The following is a 19,443-nucleotide window of genomic DNA, read 5'->3' on the forward strand; positions in this document are numbered from 1 at the left end:
CTACCTTTGTGCTTTTTCTTACTGTTGCCATTATATAAATAACACAGATGTTTTGCTTTAAATTTACCTTAGGAAACAGTCTAGTGCTGATTTTAACTATGGAGAGCCTCTCATGTTTTTCCACTCTGAAAAGCACTCTGTGCTTTTTTTTTTTTTTTTAAATATCCTTTTACAGATACAATCCTGAACTGCTTTCCTTTTTTTATGCATAAGAGCATGCTCATTGGAAGCATATTGTGTGTGACGATCATCCCTTGTTCAATTTTGTGCACTGATGGTGAGCAGAAGATCTTTTTAGCTTCCTTCTTTGGAAAAATGATTTCTACAACACCACTCCAAAAATTCAGTGTTAACAGTAAAATTACTTCTAGAGCTATTACAATGAAGAATAAGAGAAAAACCCATGTTAAAAATGAATAATGCATTTATTTTAATCTTTGGCTTCTCTCCTCCACCAGCTTCTTATTTGGCTACCAAAAAGGATTCAGTTAAATTCCCCAAAAGTGTTAAATTTTTTTTTTTTCCTGGAGCTGTTCCAGTAACATGTCAAAAGAATTTTGAAAACGAACACTCACTTATGTATAATAGCTTTAGAATACATAATAGGATATATTAGTATGCTTTTAAAATGATCACGGGTAGAACATGAAGAATATAAAAAAGAAGGTGTAAGCTCCTTTATTGTTGTTAATGATTAAACCAAAATTGTTTGCATGTGAACAGATTTAATTGTTTACAAAATCTGCATAACACTACGGTTAACAGAATGAGATGATGGAGAGGGAGAAATAAGACCTTTTAGCCTGATTATGATTCATAGATGTTCATATAATAAATTGCTTTTCCTAAATATGATCTGAAAGAAAAATAGCAATGAAAGCAATTAGGTACTTAGAGACAACTAAAAATAGTTCTGTTGATTCTGTATTATTAATTATTAGGTTAATCTGAATCAGGAGGGTAATAAGACTTAGAAAACGAATAAGGTGTTCTTAGATTCTTGAGGAGGGTCAGTGACAGGGTAACTAGACACCTCTTTTTAAAGAAATTGCTCTTCTTAACGATTTGATTTATTCTACTAAGGATTTTTTTAAATATTGATTTTCTTCCTTTGTTTTAAGCTCTTTCTTTAACATGTATATTTGATCATATTAGTAGACTACCTAAGATTCTTGAGAGACTTTCATGACCCCAGCCTTTGCACAGTCCTCCCTCTACTCTACCCAGAAATTTTATTTTATTTTTTTTTAAATGAAGCCTTCTTCAGACTTTTACAGGCTGATTTATCCTGGTGTTTTTGGCCTTTGTGTCTTCATTGTAGAATTTTGTCATAACACCTGTAACACTCTTTTTTTTTGATGTCCATGTTGGTGTTTCTCTTCTAAACTCAGAGCTCCAAATAGGAAGGGAGTCCTAGTAGTGTTTTCAAATTCCCAGTAAACATTAATCTTTGGGATTCAGGAACAAGAAATGATAATCCCTAGAAATTCTTAGGAATTCCTGGAAGCATAAGTTCTTAAAGTACTTATAGCAGTCTTTATATGCTGTATTCATTATTATGAATATCTAAAAGTCATATACTATATGAATAGTATATTCATATACTATGAATAGAAATACTAAGCTTAGTAGTATTTATAAAGAAGTGTAGCCTCTACTGAATATTTAAACACTAGAAAACACCAGTGAATAGTTAGTGGGTTTTTCAAATTATATAATATGCAGAAGTAAAACTTAATAGGCAATAAAGAATCACATGGCAAATTGCTAATGTAAGGACTTATTTTGCTTCTAAAACTTGTTATTTCTTGAAATTCTACTCATAGGATTTATATAAAGTATCTTATGGATATAAATATATTAATATTTATTTTGTTTTCAAGAGTGATTCACTCTTAGCGCAAGTAGGGCCATGAACACACATTTAACTTGACAACAGCTACAAATAAGACTGACCAATTAAATTGTGACCCTCTTTCTTCTATTTTTGCCTGCCTTGGTTCCTAGAAATGTTGATCTTAACCTTCTACTCTTTGTGTTGTATCAGCACTTAGTGTTCTGGTTGCCAGCTTGACATCTGTATGTTCTTTTAACCAGTAATGTCTCCGTGTTGTTAAGCTTTAATTCTCACAGCAGAATTATAATACATTTTTTAGTTCTGATTTTCCTTATTTCTAGACTGATTTTTTTTTTTTTTTGAGGGGAGATTTGGAATTCAAAAAATTATCAATTTTTCTTAGAGATGCTGGAAACTAATTCTTTTTTTTTTTTTTTTTACATTTTATTTATTTATTTGACAGACAGAAATCACAAGTAGGCAGAGAGGCAGAGAGAGAGGGGGAAGCAGGCTCCCTACTGAGCTGAGAGCCTGATGCGGGGCTCTATCCCAGGACCCTGGTATCATGACCTGCTCCGAGGGCAGAGGCTTTAACCCACTGAGCCACCCAGGCACCCCTGGAAACTAATTCTTATATGGAAACAGTCTCCAATGCCTCGTGTATCAGACATTCAATTAAATATTTTGAGATATTTCCTAAGTGAATGTTCCTTTTTAGTCCTAAAGCATGTAAGATAGTATCTGGTGCTTAGAGATACTTAAGATACCTTAATAGTTGCATCTGTGGCCTTTTTGAATCAGTGGCATGATAAAGTAGGGCATCAGAGTAGATTTTGTATTGCCACCAGAAGTGCCAGGTTAGCTTACAGTATTTTGGTGGTTTGGGAACAGGTATCCTTTATTTAGCTAAAATCTATGTGAAAACTTTTAAGATGGATAAAACTCACCAGAAACTCCCTGTTATATGCCTTTGTAACACTCTATAGCTATCTTTTATATTTTATAGTATTTCTATCTATGACCACTAATTAATGACTTGTCTGATTATTTGATTGATATTTGTATTCTTGACTAGACTAGGTTTCCTGAGGGCAGGGATTATTTCCCTTATATTCGTAGGTGTGATCCTAGAAGGTGCTAGTTAACCACAGTACATGCATGGAATAAGCATTTTATTAAGAACTTATTGTATGCATAAGTGAATGAAGGAAATAGCAATCTGAATGAAGCAGAATAGTCTCAGAATGTGGGACTGAGAGGTTCTGAAGAACAATTTGAAAACCACTACTATATTCTTTGACACCGGCTGCATAATTATGTCACATGGTCTTGTAAAAGGTTTTCTGTATGTAAGATTGGTAGTGAAATATTATTACTCTAACTGTATACCTTTTACCCCATTTTAGTAACATCTTTCATTATAAGAGATAGTGTATTATTAGTATTGTCATTGTTCCTATTATTTACTAACTTGTGACCACTTTAGAAAGAGTGTTCCACCCCTCTCAAATTACTAAGTATTTTTGCCCAAATCACTCCCAAGGATATCAATACAAATGTTCTATATTCTAAAGATTTAAAAAATTCTTTATTTAGATATTTAGTATCTCCTTCTTGATCAGTATAACTAGATTTGTGAAACGGAATAGGCGGTATAGTAATACTTAGGTTGTTTTTACTTACATCCTGATTTCATCATGATGATCATGTTTGGAGTAGGGTGAGGGTGGAAAACTTAATTTGGAAAAGTTGAACTGGAGGGGATTGGAGATTGGGGTATGTGGCGGAAGAGGCATCTAATCTTCTGAATAGGTATTTTAGATAAGAATTCTCTGAAATTGTTAAGACTTTCCTCAACTTGTTTTCATTCTTTTAACATAGAAGACCATCTGTATTCTGATGATTTCTAGGTTTCAAATGGTAAGGATAAAAAAGTAAAAAAGTTTAGTTCTACACAGGACTAGTTTCTGGACCTGGAAAATATAAAGGTTGTAGAACAGCTGCTCAGAATATTTGGTTGTTGTCCTGGAAAAGTAAAATTTATGCTTAGAGTGAAAATGTAGATGTCTTATTAGTACAGATTTTTATGGAAAGTCAAACAGAAAGGGGCTGGAAAGGAAGAGCATGTTGTTGAATCTCTTGTATTCTTTAATTTTCAAAATACTAATTCTTGGATTTTTATCAGATATCTTTTATTTCATTTAGTTGTGGGGAACTTGGGACTAATGTTTGTATTTGTGGCTGATTTAGAGTATATTGAACTAGCTAAGAAAAATTTTCCCCGTATGTATTTACCAAAAACAAATAGAGCTATCAATTTTGAACTCGACATTAACACAATCTTCACTGAAAAAGAGCAATCAAGCAAATTTAATCTATTCATACAAAATTAACTCTTTTCCTTGAGTCACTTAATGTAATTGTGGTATTTTTGGTTGAGATTGTAAAAAAAATATTTTGTGGGGAGTAAAAAGGAAGACAAAGAAAGCTATTTTATATTTAAAAAAAACCTAACATTATTGATACGTTTTGTGTATTGAAAATTTGAGTTAGATGATAGAGAATTTGGTTTGCTTTGAAGTTGCACATTTAAAATAAAGGCTACAGTGAGATGATGGGACTTTCAAGTTACTAAGGACTTAGGATAAATATTAGAGAAAAGAAAGAGTTCATAAAAATAATAACTCCATGGGGCATCTGGGTGGCTCAGTGGGTTGGGGCCTCTGCCTTCAGCTCGGGTCATGATTCCCAGGGTCCTGGGATCGAGCCCCGCATCGGGCTCTCTGCTCCGCGGGGAGCCTGCTTCCCCCTCTGTCTCTGCCTGCCTCTCTGCCTACTTGTGATCTCTGTCTGTCAAATAAATAAATAAAATCTTTAAAAAAAAATAATAACTCCAATGAATGGGCTCTTTTAAAAAAATCTATATTTTTATACAGGGGGGAGGGAATAGAAAAGAAATCCCCAATACTGGGCCCTATTCAGTGACAGCTTCTTGTTCCATAGGGTTAAGGAAGACTTTGAGGAAATAAAAATTGGGGGAAAAAAAAAACCATAGGTATGGTTGCTTTGTATGTTGTGATGGGTAGAGTGAGGAAGGGAAATGTGAAGGCCCCTCACACCCTCCATCTTGCCTCAGACTAAGTCCTAGAACTCTGGAGTGAAGAAAGTGCTACTTTCATTCTTGCTTTTTGGGGTTGTTGATAGAAACGAAGTGATAGAGAACGACAAGCAGGAAGAGTGACACGTTCAGCATGTTGGTAAAGATGGTGAGCTGCATGTCTGTGATCATGTTCTGATGCAGTTTGGGCACTAGCTCCAATGAATGGACATTTTTGAAAAATAAACCAATTATTAAAAATATGATTAAAATAGTTGTTTCAGAAGGCAGAAAAAAACACAAAGAGAGAAATTAGAGGAAAAAAAGGTATATGTGATCTAACATTCTAGTCATAGATGTTCTAGAAAGGTAGAGTAAGTAGGTGAAGGAAACAGTAATGTAAATAAATTTCCCCAAGATGAATACAAATTTGAATTTTTCAATTGAAAGTGTGTGCAAAGTGCTAATCAAAACTATTGGAGGAAAAAGACGTTCACCTAGGTATATCATGGTGAAATTTCTGGATCCTGGGGACAAAAATCATATTAGAAGAATCAAGACTGAAAAAGCAGGTACTATTTATAAAGGAGAGAGAATCAAATTGATCTTGGTCTTCCTGACTGTAATGGTGGATGCTAGAAGATAGTGGAGCACTGTATTCTGAGTATCAAGGTAAAAAGAAAATTTTGACTCTATTATATACATTCCGTTTATGCAAGTGTAACTGTTTTTTCCAGAATCAAGGCAGATATATCAGACAAAATTCCTCAAGAAGTTCTTTGGACAAATGAAATTGAACCAGAATCAGTATCTTAATTGATAGTAACTCTCCACTTATATCAATGGATATCATCCAAACAGAGTATCAACAAGGAAACAGTGGCTTTGAATGACATTGGATCTAACAAATACATTTAGAACATTCTATTTTAAAACAGCAAACTGCACACATTCTTTTCAAGTGCACATGGTACATTCTCCAGAATAGATCACACCTTAGGCTACAAAACAAGCCTCAACAAATTCAAAAAGATCAAAGTCATGCCGTGTATCTTTTCTGACAAAAATGCTATGAAACTAGAAATGAACCACAAGAAAAAATCTGGAAAGAACACAGATACCTGGAGCTTGAATAACATGCTACTACACAATGAATGGGTTGACCAGGAAATCAAAGAGGAAATTAAAAAAAAATACATGGAGACAAATGAAAATCAAAACATAATGGTCCAAATGTTTGGGATGATGCAAAAGCAGTTCCCAGAGGGAAGTTTATGGCAATGCAGGCCCTACTTTAGGAAACAAATAAATCTGGAATGATCAACCTAATCTTACACCTTAAGGAGCTAGAAAAAGAAGAACAAACAAAATCCCAAATCAGTATAAGGAAAGAAATAATAAAGATTAGGGCACAAATGAATGAAATAGACTAAAAAACCCCTAAAGAACAGATCTATGAAACCAGGAGCTGGTTCTTTGAAAAGAGCAAAAAAACTGAGAAACGTTTAACAAGACTCATCCCCCCCCCCCCCAAAAAAAAAAAGAAGAAGAAGAGGAGGACTCAAAATCACAAATGAAAGAGGAGAAATAACAGCTGCCCCCACAAAAATACAAAAGATTATAGGAGAATATTGTGAAAAATTACATGCCAACAAATTGGACAAACTAGAAAAAAATAAAGTCCTGGAATCACACAACCTACCAAAACTGAAGCAGGAAGAAATGGAAAAATTGAAGCTTGATTACCTATTACCAGCAATGAAATTGGATTTAAAAATTCCCAACAAATAGGGTGCCTAGGTGGCTCAGTGGGTTAAGTACCTGCCTTAGGCTTAGGTCACGATCTCAGAGTCCTGGGATCGAGACCCATGTTGTGCTTCCTTCTCAATGGGGTGCCTCTTTCTCCCTCTCTCTCTGCCCCTCCCTCCACTTGTGCTTGCATGCTCTCTCTCTCTCCCTCTTTCAAATAAATAAACAAAATCTTTAAAAAATATTCCCAGCAAACAAAGTCCAGGGCCAGGTGGTTGGCTTCGTAGGTAAATTCTACCAAACATTAATTTTTTTATTTTTTATTTTTATTTCTTTTCCTCAAACTTTATTTAAATTCAGGTTAGTTAACATATAGTGTAATATTAGTTTCAGGAGTAGAATCCAGTGATTCATCACTTACATAACACCCAGTGCTCATCAAAACAAATGCCCTCCTTAATGTTCATCACCCATTTGGTCCATATCCCCATATACCTCCCCTCTAGCAACCCTGTTTATTCTCTATAGTTAAGAGTCTCTTACAGTTTGCCTCCCTCTCTGTCTTTATCTTATTTTATTTTTCCTTTCCTTCTCCTATGTCATCTACTTTGTTTCTTAAATTTCACATATGAATGAAACCATATGGTGTCTTTCTCTGACTGACTTATTTCATTTAGCATAATACACTGTAATTCCATCCACATACGGCAAATGGCAAGATTTCATTCTTTTTGGTGGCTGAGTAATATTCGTGTACTTGCGTGTGTGTGTGTGTGTGTGTGTGTACACAACTTCTTGTTTATCCATTCATCAACTGATGGACATTTGGGCTCTTTCCATACTTTGACTATTGTTAATAGTGCTGCTATAAACTTTGGGGTACATGTGCCCTTTTGAATCATTATGTTTGTATCCTTTGGATAAATACCTAGTAGTACAATTCCTGGGTCATAGGGTAGTTCTGTTTTTAACTTGTTGAGGAAAATCCATACTGTTTTTGAGACTGGCTGCACCAATTTGCATTCCCATCAACAATATAGGAGTCTACCAACCATTTAAAGAAGAATTAATATCTGTTCTTCTCAAACTATCCCAAAAAATAGGCAGAAGGAAAGCGTCCAGATTCATTCTATGAGGCCAGCATTACCCGGAAACCAAAACCAGATAAAGTCATTAAAAAAAAAGAGGATTATATGCCAGTATCTCTGAAGAACATTGATGTAACAATTCTCAACAAAATACTAGCAAAGTGAATTAAATAACACAGTAAAAGCATTATTTACCACAATTATTTCCAGGATACAGGAGTGATCCAGTGTTTGTAAATCAATCAACATGATCGCATCAGTAAGAGAAAAAATAAAAAACCATATGATCATTTCAATAGATGCAGAAAAAGCATCTGACAAAGTACAACATCCATTCACGATAAAAACCCCCAACAAAGTAGGTTTGAGGGAACATACCTCAACATATAAAGGCCATATATGAAAAACCCACAGCCTACAGCATACTTGTTGGGGGAAAACTGAGTACTTATCCAGGAAGTCAGGAACAAGATAAGGATGTCCACTCTTACAATGTTTATTCAACATAGTACTGGCAGTCCTAGCCACAGCAGTCAGACCAAAAAAAAAAAAAAAAAAAAAAGGAACAAATGGTATGCGAATTGGTAAGGAAGAAGTAAAACTTTCACTATTTTCAGATGACACACTATATGTAGAAAACCCTAAAGACTTCACCAAGAACCTACTAGAACTGATAAATGGATTTGGTAAGATCACAGGACACAAAATCAATATATAGAAATCCATTGCATTTCTATACACTAACAATGAAATAGCAGAAATTTCTTAAGAAATGAAAAAAACAATCCCATTTACAGTTGTACCAAAAAATAACATTGGGATAATTTGAGAAGAACAGGTATTAATTCTTTAAATAGTTGGAACTTGCCTTTGGAGACATGTTCTAGCAAGAAATTGTTGTGGCCAAGGTTGAAGAGATTGGTGCTTGTGTTCTTCTCTAGGATTTTGATGGATTCCTGTCTCACATTTAAGTCTTTCATCCATTTTGAGTTTATCTTTGTGTATGGGATAAGGAAATGGTCCAGTTTCATTCTTCTACATGTGGCTGTCCCAATTTTCCTAGCAGCATTTATTGACGAGACTGGCATTTTCTATTGTATCTTCTCTCCTGCTTTGTCCAAGATTAGGGAAATTCTCAGCTATGATTTGCTCAAATATACCTTCTACCCCTCTTTCTCCCTCCCTCTCTTTCTTCTTCCTCTCAGTCTCCAGTAATTCTAATATTGTTTTACTTTATGCTATCACTGATTTCTTGAAGATTCTCTTCATGGTCCATCAGTTGTTTTTCTTGATTTTTCTCAACTTACTTCCTTTCCATCACCTTGTCTTGTATGTGACTGACTCTTCTGCTTTATTTTACTTAGCTGTTAGAGCAACCATTTTAGACAGCATTTCAGTTAAAACATTTTTGATTTTGGCCTGATTAGATTTTATTTTTGCACTAAGAGATTCTCTGGTGTCTTTCATGCTTTTTTCAAGCCCAGCTAGTAACTATAATTGTTATCCTGAATTTCAGTTCTGACATTTTACTTATATCCATGTCCATTAGATCTCTTGCAGGAGTATTACCTCTTGTTCTTTCCTTTGTTGTGAATTCCTCCTCCTTGTCATTTTGCCCAGAGAAGAATGAGATAACAAAATAAAAAATATCAACCATGATCCAAGTGTAATATACAATAGACAAATCTGAATAGGTCGGAAAGGGAAAAAAAATGGGGGGGAATTGAGAATATAATCTCTCAGGTGGACAAAACAGGGTGATTCACTTGGTCCTAGGTATATTTTGGTCTGTTAGAAGACACTAAATCCCAAAATTGTAAGGAAAGCAGTATGTATATGTGTATCTGTATCTATATCTATATTTATCTATATAATATAGTAAAAGCTGAAAATGAAGACTATATCTATAAAATGTAAATGTAAAAATAAAAGTTAAAAGAAGACTTAAAAACAAGAGTTGATAAAATAAGAAACTAGTTGAAATGGAAAAAGGAAAATTTTAAACTGAAAGATGAAAGAATCATGATAAAGAACCTCAAATTCTATATACAACTTTCCTCTAGTGCTAGAGTTTTGCAGTTCTGTGTACTCTATAAACTTGGTATTTACCTGATGTTCTAGCTGGTCTTCTGGGAGAGAGGAGTGTTGTGCTGATTCTCAGATGTCTTTGCCTGGGCGCAGTTGTACCACCCCTTCTAGGGGGCCAGGCTTAGTGTAAGCTGCTTTGGGTTGTTCTGTGTGGCTTTTGTTCCCTGAAGGGTTTCCACAGTGTTTTAGACGATGAAAGTAAAAATGGTGTACACTGATCTCCAGTCCCAAACTAAGATCAGGTCCCCCTCTCTTCTCTAGACGCTCAGGGAAAAGCAGTCCTCACTTTTGTGTGTGCCAAACTCTGTAGATTCCTGCATTGTGCACCTGTACCTGTTCTCTGGGGGGAGGGAGGAGGGTTGCCACATTTCTGTCCTTTGCAGGGCCCCCACCCAGAGAGTGGTCACTAGATCGTGGGCACACCCACACCACCCCTTTGGGGAAAAGACATAGGGTTGCCATATTTTTGCCCTTTGCAGGGCCCCTACACAGAGTGTCTCTCAGTGTGATACAGTTTGGGGTTTATGGCAAACTGAGCTGAGAGCCCACTCCCACTCTAGCTGATTGCAGCTGGTTTCCTGGCTCCAATGCTTGGGAACTCTGCTGGCTCAGGCACCCTCGTTTGTTCTGTGACCCTGGGGATCCTGAGACCATAGTGTCCCACCTAGGATTCTACCTTACTTTGCTACCTGAGCACCTTTCAGGCATGGATATCTCTCACTGGAGTAGATTTCTAACCTTTCTGATTTTGTGCTCCCCTGCTATATCACTTTCTGTTAACTGGCTTAGGGAGGCTCTTCCCCAGCTTTATCCTCAGATATATCTATCCCTTCAGATTCACTTCTCTGCATCTCTTGTCTTGGAGAAAGTAGTTGCTGTTCTACTTGTAGAATTCCAGCAGATCTTTTCTTATATCTCAGGTTGAATTCATAGGTGTTCAGAATGTTTTGATAGATATCTAGCTAAATTCAAGAGAGCAGATGAAATGAGGTCCCCTACTCTTCTACCATCCTGCCTCCTTCTCTAAAACCTGTACTCTTTAAACTATAAAATACTGGTGAAAGAAGTTGAAGACAATACAATGAAATGGAAAGATATCCCATGCTCATGGATTGGGAGAACAAATATTGTTAAAATGTTTATACCACCCAAAGTGATCTACACATTAAACATAATCCCTATTAAAATACCAACAGCATTTTTCACAGAACTAGAACAAACAATCTTAAAATGTTCATGGAACTGGAAAAGACCCCAAAGAGCCAAAGCAGTTGAAAAAAGAAGATGAGAACTCGGGGAATCACAATCCCAGATTTCAAGATAAATTACAAAGTTGTAATAATCAGAACAGTATGGTATACTGTCACAACAATAGACATATAGATTAATAGGACAGAATAGAAAATGTAGTAATCAAAACAGTATGATACTGGCACAAAAATAGACACATAGGATCATTAGAACAGAATAAGAAACCCAGAAATCATGATTACTTCTTCAATTAATCTTCAACAAACAAGGCAAAAATATGCAGCGGGAAAAAGACATTCTCTTCAACAAATGGTTTTGGGAAAACTGGATAGCTACATTCAAAAGAATGAAATTGGATCACTTTCTTACACCATACACAAAAACTAACCTCCAAGTAAATTAAAGATCTGAAAGACCTGAAACCATAAAAATTGTAGAATACAGGGCAAGCATTAATGTCTCTGACATTGACCATAGCAACATCCTTCTAGATAGATTTCCGGAGGCAGAGGAAACAAAAGCAAAAATAAGCTGTTGGGACCATATCAATATAAAAGCTTCTGTACAACAAAGGAAACAATAGAGCTAAAGACAACACACTGAATGGGAAAAGATATGCAAATAATTTATCCAGTGAAGGACTAGTAGCTCAAATGTGTAAAGAACTGCTACAACTCAACACCGAAAATCCCCCAAAGGTCCAATTAATAAATGGGCAGAAAACCTGAACAGACATTTCTCCAAAGAAGACATCCTGATGACCAGCAGACACATGAAAAGATGCTTAACATTACTCATCATTAGAAAAATGCAAATCAAAACTGCGATGACAAGGCACCTCACACATGTAAGAATAGCTAAAATCAACAACACAAGAAAGGAATATTTATGAGGATGTGGAAAAAAAGGATTCCTTGTGCTCTGTTAGTAGAAATAATGAACCTGTGTAGCCTTGTGGAAAACAGTATGGAAGTTCCTCAAAAAATTGAAAATGGAAGTATCATATGATCTGGTAAGTCCACTACTAGATATTTACCAAAGCATGCAAAAACACTAATTTGAAAAGATACATGCACCACTCTGTTTATTGTAGCATTATGTACAATAGCCAAGTTATGGAGGCAGTGCAGATGATGATGGATAGATGAATGGATGGATAACGGCTGTAAAAGATATCAACCATATATCATACAATCTTATTGAATCTTTAAGAAACCACAGTTAAAATAAAACCAGTAAGCATAAATCATTGTTGATAATATGGTTGTCAGATACAAAACAGTTATTAAGAAATATTTCTGTAATGTCATGAAGAGGAAATAATGATATGTCATTAAAATTCCACTTTATTTGATCAAGCCTTTGGGGTGAAAGTAAGAAAAGAAAAATGCAAATTATACTTTGTTAAGGATGAAAATAGTTACAATTTCGTTCTTGACATCAATAAGAAACACAGTTTAATGTATTTGTAAAAACTAAAAGACTAACAAAGTGTTTGAAATCTGAAGAAAGCATACAAAGAGTAGGAAAGGATAATAAAGACTATATAAAATTCAGTCACAGGAATAAAACCAAATGTGAACATATTAAAAGTCAAAACTTCTCAGATTGTAAAACATAGAAAGCCAATTGTAGTTATGGCTGGGTTTTTTTTTTTTTAATAGTGTTATGTTAGTCACCATACAATACATCATTAGTTTTTTTTTTTTAATTTTTAATTTTTTATTAACATATAATGTATTATTAGCCCCAGGGGTACAGGTCTGTGAATCGCCAGGTTTACACACTTCACAGCACTCACCATAGCACATACCCTCCCCAATGTCCATAACCCAAATATTATTAGTTTATGATGTAGTATTCCAAGATTCATTGTCGATATATAACACCCAGTTGTCCATGCAATATATTCTCTCCTTAATACCCACCACCAGGCTCATGCATCCCCCCACCCCTCTTCCCTCTAAAACCCTCAATTTGTTTCTCAGAGTCTACAGTCTCTCATGGTTCATCTCCTCCTCTGATTTTCTCTTCACTTTTCCTTTCCTTCTCCTAATGTCCTCCATATTATTCCTTATGTTCCACAAGTAAGTGAGACCATATGATAATTGACTTTCTCTGCTTGACTTATTTCACTCAGCATAATCTCCTCCAGTCCCATCCATGTTGGTGCAAAAGTTGGGTAATAATCCTTTCTGATGGCTGCGTAATATTCCATTGTATATATGGACCGCATATACAGAAAGAGAAGGAAGATAAATGAATTGTTAACACTATACCAGTTAAATAGAAAGAAAGAGAAAACTTAGGTAGCAATGTTAATAGCCAACAAAATCTAATTCAAGCTGAAGAGTATTATATAACAATAATAAAATATGGTAATAATAAAATATATAATCCATAAAGATCAGTCATTCTTTTGCTTAACTGAAGAACATAACAAAATGTGAAACAAATTTAGAAATACAAAGACAATTATTTTTATTTTTGAAGATTTTATTTATTTATTTATTTGAGAGTGAGAGAGAGAGAGAGAGATAGCGAGAGAGAGCATGAATGGGAAGAGGAGGGAGAGGCAGGCTCCGTGCTCAGTGGGGCTCATCCCAGGACCCTGAGCCAAAGGCAGATGCTTAACTGACTGAGCTACCAGTGCCCCAAAGAATATTTGATTACAGTTCAATCACAGATTTTGTCTTTCTCTTCTCTACCATGGACAAGATCAAGGTGAAAAGGAGATCCCCATTCAGGAACTTCACATCCACAGGCACTGCCTCAACATCTGTGTGGGGGAGAGTGGGGACAGACTGCGTGAGGCAGCCAAAGTGCTGGAGCAGCTCACAGGCCAGACCCCTGTGTTCTCCAAAGCTAAATACACTCTCTGGTCCTTTGGCATCAGGAGAAATGAAAAAATTGCTGTGCACTGCACAGTCCATGGGGCCAAGGCAGAAGAAATCCTAAAGAAAAGTCTAAAGGTGCAGGAGAATGAGTTAAGGAAAAATAACTTCTTGGGGTGCCTTGGTGGCTAAGCTTCTAACTCTCAATTTCAACTCCGGTCATGATCTCAGAGTCATGAGATCAAGCACCGTGTTGGGTGCTTGAAATTCTCTCTCTCCCTCTGCCCCCTCAATGCCGGCTCATGCATCCGCTTTCACTCTCTTTCTCTCTAAAATAAATAAATAAAATATTTATTTAAAAAAGAAAAAAATAGCTTCTTTGATTTTGGAAACTTGGTTTTGAGGTCCAGGAACACATTGATCTGGGGATCAGATATGACTCAGGCATTGGTATCTATGGCCTGGATTTCCATGTGGTACTACTCTGAGTAGGCTAATTTTCAGCATCACAGATAATGAGCACAGGACAGTCTGTGTTGGGGCCAAACACAGAATCAGCAAAGAGGAGGTCACATGCTGGTTTTATGATGGAATCATCTTTCCTGGCAAATAAATTCCCGTGTCTATCCAAAAGGCCAATAAAAATTTTTCAGTGAAATGTAAATAAAAAAGAAAATAAAAAGTTTGGTCATAGTGATAATACTCTGTATGGCAACATTTCTCAGATTTAGATGGTAAAGTAGAGACAAGGTAGGATTATGGATGGTATGAATTATGTAATTAGAAAGTTTAAAAAATATACATCCCACCTTTAAGAACAGAGAATATACATTTTAGTGCTCATGTAACATAAGAAAACCATATACTAGTTTCCAAAGGACATCTAAAGGAATTTGAAGTTGAATAATTATACCCTCTGACTATAATGTGGTAAAACTAGAATTATATTTTTAACAGACAACAAATCTAAGCATTTGTAAATTTAAAAGCAAGCACTAATTTTCAGGGTACAAAGGAAATAAAAGCTGAATTTTATAAACTCCATGTATAATAATTGAAATGAAATATGACTTGTCAAAACCTAAGTGATCTGGACAAAATCCTACTCAGTAGAAATGTCATAGCCTGTAATGATTTTATTTTTAAATAGGAAAGAATAAAATAAGCATTCAACTAAAGAAAATGATATAATAGGGGCACCTGGTGGCTCAGTGGGTTAAGCCTCTGCCTTCGGCTCAGGTCATGATCTCAGGGTCCTGGGATTGAGCCCTTCATTGGGCTCTCTGCTCAGCGGGGAGCCTGCTTCCGCCTCTCTCTCTGCCTGCCTCTGCCTACTTGTGATCTCTCTCTCTCTGTCAAATAAATGAATAAAATCTTTAAAAAAATGATATAATAAAAAGTTGTATGGTTGAGTTGTTATAGTTAAGAACAGAAAATAGTAAACTGGGGCGCCTGGGTGGCTCAGTCAGTTAAGTGTCTGACTCTTGATTTCAGCTCAGGTCATGATCTCAGGGTTGTGAGATCAAGGCCCACATCAGACTTCGTGTTGGGCATGGAGCCTGCATTTTCCCTCTCTCTCTCTCTCTCTCTCTCTCTCTCTTAAAAAAGCAAACAAACAAAAAATACAAAGAAAACCCCAGAAAGTAGTAAATTGCTAAGTAAACAAACAAGTCGTGAATAAATGACTCATTTGGTAGATGTTTGATAAAAATAATGATATGACAATAAAATAGACCCACCTAGGCAAACCTGAAGAAAAAAATAATACAGAACATTAGGAATGAAAATGGTGATAGCATTGTGAGTACAGAAGATAATAGATATAAAAATATATCTAGTTTTTAATCAATAAATTAGAAAACAAATGGAAATAATTGACTTCCTAGAAAAATGTCAGTTACAGATTGATGCATGTCTAAGGTGACTGTATTGATAAATCAATAACCATAAACACACTGGAAATTTTTAGGCTGTACTCCACAGAAGTGCTAGTCCTAGGTTATTTTACATGTTCTTTCAAATTTTCAAGTGATAATTTAATTTCTAGATTAGTTGATTTATTCTGGAGGTTAGAAAAAGAAAACTCTTCAGTTTACCTACTCTGATATCAAAACTGAAATGAAAGAGGTAAGAAAACTGAAGACCAATTTTACATATGAATACGGATTCAAAATCCTAAAATATAAATAGCAATCTAGGATTATATTTTAAAATATATACCGTGGGGAGACAAACTTAATTCCAGGAGCATAGAGATGTTTCTTACCAGGAATTGAGGATGTTAATATATTAAAAGGAAAACCTATATGATCCTGAATTATATCCTAAACAAATTTAACAAACAGTAAGAACATTCTGGATTACTTTTTCTATAGAAACAATGATTAGTATGTATTAGGCACTGACCTAGCACTCTACAGGGACTGTCTAATGTAATCTTGCTAACATCCCTATGAAGTAGCTAGTACTCATTTGCTTATTTTATATAGATAAGGAAACTGAGGCACAGAGTGGGTACATAATCCTACCAAGGTCATGCAGTTACAGACGGAACCAGCATCTGAACTTTGCAGTTTGAATCCCAAGTCTGTGCTTTTTATCTATTATGCTATTCTTTGTCTTTTTGTTTATTGCTGAAAGAACAAATGCTTATTTAATGTCAAAAGATATCCAATAGCAAACATCATATTAAATGGTATAAAATTCATGAACAAGACAAGAATTATCCTCTCATTATTTTAGTGGTTCTAGTCAATGGAGTTGTTTTGGGGAAAAAAAAAAATCCAGGATAAGGGACACCTGAGTGGGGTTATTTTGGTTAAGCAACTGCCTTTGGCTCAGGTCATGATGTTGGAGTCTCAGGATTGAGTCCCTCATTAGGCTCCCTGCTCAGCAGGGAGTCTGCTTCTCCCTCTGACTTTCCCCCCTCGTGCTCTCTGGCTCAAATAACTAAATAATTAACTAAAAAAATAAATAAAATCTTTTAAAAAATCCAGGATAAGGTCAGCTGATTAGCAATTCCATCTGCCACCTGAAATCCCCTTGCCATGCAACATAACATAGTCACATATTCCAAGGATTAAGGTATGGAATATTTTTGGGATACCGTTATTCTGCCTACCATAGTAACTTTGGAAATATTGTTATTGTTGGAAACAAACTTTGGAAATATTGTTATCTAAGAAGAGAATGAGGATAAGAAGAACAGTGTTTGCATAATAGTGAGAGATTAATCTGCCTTGTCAGTTGGTTTATTTTTCATGAAATATATCTAGGTGGAGAAGAAGAGAAGTGAGGGCTGGGAGGAATATGTTTTATACTTTTAGCTCTAGTGACAAAGTTGAAAGTAGGTTGAAATAGATGCTCTAGTTTTCCTTCTTTTTTTTTTTTTAAGGAGATGTAGCTTCTTTTCTTTCTTTCTTTCTCTCTCTCTCTCTTTTTTTTAAAGATTTTATTTATTTACTTGACATACAGAGTTCGCAAGGAGGCAGAGAGGCAGGCAGAGAAAGGGGAAGAAGAGGGCTCCCTGCTGGCCAGAGAGCCCGATGTGGGACTCAATCCTAGGACCCTGGGATCATGACCTGAGCTGAAGGCAGCCTCTTAACTGACGGAGCCACCCAGGCACCCCTAACTGGAAATTTTAAATGTACATGTATGGTCACACTATTTTAGACACATTTGATCCACATGAGATGCTTCTAGTGATAATAGAAGCTCATGATAATAAAATTGTATCATCACTGTGGAGATCAGAACTTAAGAGTGCTCTAAATCATGTTTACATCTGTCCAGTTCATCCAAAAATGGAATCAGTCTATTAAGATTCACACTGCAAAGAAAAGGGAGTTTGTTTTGCATTGCTTGAAATTATCTGATGTGTCAGATGACCATTCCTACATATTTTGACCCTACCTGAAGCATTTGATGCACATTCTCTGTGAGTCTGAGTACGTGGAACCCTGGAGTGATTTCAAGTGTCAGGAGTCAAGATGAGAAGGAAGAAAAGCTGAAACAGTCTTGACTGCTAGGTGATTACCCCAAAGATACAAATGTAGTGAGTCAGAGGGGCATCTGCACTCCAATGTTTATAGCAGCAGTGTCCGTAATAGCCAAACAATGGAAAGAACCCAGATGTCCATCGACGCATGAATAGATAAAGAAGATGTGGTATATGCAATGGAATACTACTCAGCCATTAAAAAAATGAAATCTTGCCATTTGCAACGAAGTGGATGGAACTAGAGGGTATTACGCTAAGCAAAATAAATCAGTTAGAGAATGACAATTATCCTATGATCTCACTCATATATGGAATTTAAGAAAACAGGATCATAGAGGAAGGAAGGAAAAAATAAAACAAGACAAAATCAGAGAGGGAGACAAACCATAAGAGACTCTTAATCATAGGAAACAAACTGAAGGTTGCTGGGAGGGAGGAGGATGGGAGGATGGGCTAATTTGGTGATGGACATTAAGAAGGTCATGTGATGTAATGAACACTGGGTATTATATAAGACTGATGAATCACTGAACTCTACTTCTGAAACTAATAATATACCATATGTTAATTAATTGAATGTAAATTTTAAAAGAACAGCTGAAACAATCTTATGTTGCTCGTGGATATTTCCCATAAGTTGGTAGAGGGTGTAATGATCAATATGTGGAATAGCTGTGCCTGAATCTTATATACTATACTTGTCAAAATTGGCCCAAGAAACTCAGGCTTTCAGTTTATTTATGAGTAGTCTTCTCTAATGTATGAAAGCTCAGGGAATAAAACATTCTGACTCATGAATGTCCTGGTTATTTGAAAGCTCTATAGAAAACCCATTTTGTTTATGTTTGTCCTAAAACATAGTAATCCAGTTTGTTGCAAATTAAATCTATGGTAAATGGGGATCTCCAGTTGGCTCAGAGCATTCATCCTGGACAAGAATTCCCACAAACAGAATTTAAAATATTGGTAAGTAAGTATAGGAGGCGGAATTAAGTGCATTTTATACTAACACCAAAGATCTATAAATTTTTGGGAATATGTAATAAGCATTTACAACTACTTAGAAACTTTTGAATTTTGTAAAACAGATTTATGTTAACATGGGTCCTCTTTTTGAATTCGAGATTATCATTGATAAACAAGGAGCACAGTGCAAAAAGTTGGAATGAAGTAGAACATTAGCATGAAGCTTAAGCTTTTAAAAAACAAGTTTTATTTTTTAAATTAAAATTTTAGTTGGAATCTCTGGGTCTGCCTTATCTATAGTGTTTCAAATATGTGTGAATGTGCTGTGGATATGTGGATATGTGCCTACAGGCTCTGTCAATAGGTGCAGTCAAATAAATTTACATATATGCTAAAATTCTATGCTAAACCTCCTTGTTTCAAAAAAGATTACGTGTATCCACATCCATTCTATTTAGGAAAGCAGACATGCACTAGAGATTTCTATTCATGCTATTAAAATTCTTGTTTCTTTCTGATAATGGGGAACTGAG

General features: G+C 35.5%; 1 protein-coding gene and 1 pseudogene across 10 annotated transcripts in view; both read left to right on the forward strand.

Moving 5' to 3' along the window:
- ANKS1B (ankyrin repeat and sterile alpha motif domain containing 1B) overlaps nucleotides 1–19,443 on the forward strand; it is a gene marked incomplete at its 5' end in the record, with an annotated part of 1,134,786 nt that overhangs the window by 104,887 nt on the left and 1,010,456 nt on the right. The window lies entirely within an intron of this gene.
- Nucleotides 5,353–14,557, forward strand: LOC308347986 (large ribosomal subunit protein uL5-like; annotated as a pseudogene). The gene is made up of 3 exons: nucleotides 5,353–5,506; nucleotides 13,829–14,120; nucleotides 14,319–14,557. The product of its transcript is annotated as a large ribosomal subunit protein uL5-like (transcript).

The sequence above is a fragment of the Martes martes genome, assembly GCF_963455335.1.
Source record: "Martes martes genome assembly, chromosome: 8".
NCBI lineage: Eukaryota > Metazoa > Chordata > Mammalia > Carnivora > Mustelidae > Martes > Martes martes.